This window comes from Triticum aestivum, chromosome 3B, assembly GCF_018294505.1.
Source record: "Triticum aestivum cultivar Chinese Spring chromosome 3B, IWGSC CS RefSeq v2.1, whole genome shotgun sequence".
NCBI lineage: Eukaryota > Viridiplantae > Streptophyta > Magnoliopsida > Poales > Poaceae > Triticum > Triticum aestivum.
In genome coordinates this window covers 820,178,788-820,181,980 of record NC_057801.1, presented here as the reverse complement: position 1 = coordinate 820,181,980, position 3,193 = coordinate 820,178,788, and positions in this window count along the sequence as shown.

Here is a 3,193-nt window from a genome sequence, read left to right as displayed (position 1 = left end):
TAGATCGGTTGTTAGGCCGTTAGGCAAGGTGTAGGTTCAATTTTTCCATTCCTCAACGCATCCTCGTTGTCGACTGGGTTATGGACGTAGGGATGAAGCTGGTAGTTTAGGCTACAACACTGATAGTTGTGATTCAGGGATGACTCACATTGATTCACAAGTGAGTTGTTCGTCATGGTGGTAAGCATGCCATCTGTTATGGTCCAATGTTAATCCAGAAAGAGGAGAGGGTGGCTAATCTGAACTACATCTACAACTGCAACGACACAAAGATTATGTGGATGCTTCGAATGGAAAGAGCACCTTTTGCTAGGCTTGAGCAGACTTTCGGGAGCAGGGGCTACTACAAGATAGCATCCACACCAGTGTGGAAGAGCAAGTAGCCATGTTCCTTCATGTTGTTGGTTGATACGTTTTCAACATATCTATAGATTATGATTATTTCATCCTATTATATTATCAATCTTGTATGTTATATGTTGTTTTATATTCATTTTGGGAACTAAGTATTAACTCCGTGTCCAGTGACAGTTCCTGCATTTCTTTGCCTATTTGTTTGTTTTGCGGAAAATCCGTACCAAACAAAGTCCAAACACGATAAAATTTTAGGGGATATTTTCTGAATCAGAAGAGGCCCTAGAAGCTTCATGGGATGCACCAGACTTAGAGCGAGGGAGGCACAATATGAGCTTGTGGGTCCCATGTGGCCACGGTTAACCTAATACTAGCGCTATAAATTCCCTAAAATCCAGAAACCCCCAGAGTGAGACAAGAAACAATTTTATGGCCATCGCAAGTCTCTGTTATTCTGCGATCCCATCTAGAGGCCTCCGCCAGTACTTTGCCGGAAGGAAATCCATCAGGTGGCCATCTTCATCAACTTTGTTGCCTCCATGATGATGTGTGAGTAGTTCCAACAGGACCTATGGGTCCATCGCAGTAGCTAGATGGCTCTCTCTCTCTCTCTCTCTCTCTCTCTCTCTATCTATCTATCTATCTATCTATCTATCTATCTTTGATCTTCAATACAATAATCTCTTCCATGCAATTCTCACGGTGTTTGTTGGGATCCGATGAATTTTAGGTTTATGATTAGATTATTTATAGCCTTGTATTTGTCTCCGATCTATCTATCTTTTTTGGCCAACTAGATTGATTTATCTTCAGTGGGTGAGGTGCTTGATAATAGGTTCAATCTTGCGGTCTCCTTACTGTATGACATGAGAAGTTGCAAGGCACATATTTGTATTGTTGCCATAAGGGTAATATGATAGGGATATAACATATTAATTTATCTTACTTTGTCTACATTATGTCAGCTTGCTTAAAGCATTATTCTGTTTGTTATGAACATAATACCTTAAGATGCATGCTGGATAGCGGTCGGGCGGTGAAGTAATAGTAGTAGGTGCTGACATATTTTGGTCACTTGTCTCTCACGTAATGCATATATATTGACCATGGCATGAAGAATCATCATAACTATGGCGTTTTTCTATCAATTTCCCAACATAATTTGTCTACCCGTCGTTGCTATGCTCATGAGATAGATGCGACTACTGAACCTATGGCCCCCGGGTCATTCACTTTATATTTACTAAAGCCCTAAATATACTTGTTGTATTTTATTTACTTTTATTTTATCAATCTACCACTAACAGATTTAATCCTTGCAGTTGGCGAAACAAGGGGACTGACACCCCTATTGCCTTTGTTGGGTGCAAGCGTTTGTTTGTGTATGTGCAAGTACCCCTTATCTTATTTGTGTGGCGTCTCCTATTGGTTCGTTAAATATTGGTTCTTAACTAAGGAAAATACTATGTGCTATTATACTACATCACCCTTCCTCTTTGGGGAAATCCCAACATTATCACAAGTAGCATTTGTCATAACCAGAGGTTCAGGGTTATGCACAACACGTTCAGGAGATCAATGGAGAACATTTCCATGTACTTCAGGCAAGTGTTGTATGTTGTTGGGGAACTTAGAGGAGAGATGAGCAGGTCACCAACTGACTGAACTGCTAGCAAAATTCGCACTAGCCCAAGATGGTACCCATACTTCAAGGTGAGCACCGACAGTATGTAGTTCATGCCTTCATATGCTTGCATTGTTCTGCTATAGCCATAACACCATCTTGTAATGCCATTTCAGGATTGCATTAGGGCAATAGATGGTACTCATGTCAATGCCAGTGTGCTAAGGTCACAATCTGCAGCATACACGGGTAGAAAGCACTACACAGCCAAATATGCTTGATGTTGTTGACTTTGATCTAAAGTTCACATATGTGCTAGCTTGCTGGGAAGGATCAGCACATGATGCTAACATTCTCAGTGACACACATGAGTCATCCTAATGGCATCAACATCCCAGATGGCAAGTTCTACCTTAGGAGATGCCGGCTATGCATGTCGGCTAGGTGTTCTTCCACCATTCAGGAAAACCAGGATCATCTAAACAAGTTCACTGGTAGGAACTACAAAAACTGTTTAACCTAGATGATGGCTATGTTTGTTGAGAGGGCATTTTGAAGCTCTGGAGAACCGGTTTAAGATCCTAGATCAGAACACTTTCCCCATCCAGGTTAAGCTTGTTCTTGATTGTTGCATTCTGCATAACTGGATTCTGCAATGGGTTTTGTGATGAATTGGTGCCGGAGAAGGAAAATTTTGTGTTGTAGTTTACTGTATGGATGAGCTGTGTTATGCTAAGAGAAAAAATTGTAGGAGGTATCACGGGTATTTCACATAGAGAATTGTTACTGCAGCACATAGATTGGCATAGCATCAAGGGCATTCTACATACACAATATGTTACAGCACAAAAGCACATAACTATCTCTGTATTAAAATATAAGACCTTTTGAGTGAACTGAATCTCACGTTGACTCATCCTGACATCCCTTTTGCGGTAAACAAAGTATGTCATTTTTTACGTGAGCCCACAGATGATCATTGGACGACGATTAAGAGGATTCTTCGGTATGTGCGGCACACCTTGCATACTGGTCTTCGTATTCGCAAGTCCACATCCTACCTAGTCAGTGCATTCGCATATGCTGTACTGGACTGGCTCCTCTGATGACAGGCGGTCCACTAGTGTTTTTGCAGTGTTCTATCGAAGTAATCTTATCTCATGGAGTTCACGCAAACAGGCCACGGTAGCATGATCGAGCACAGAAGCAGAGTAC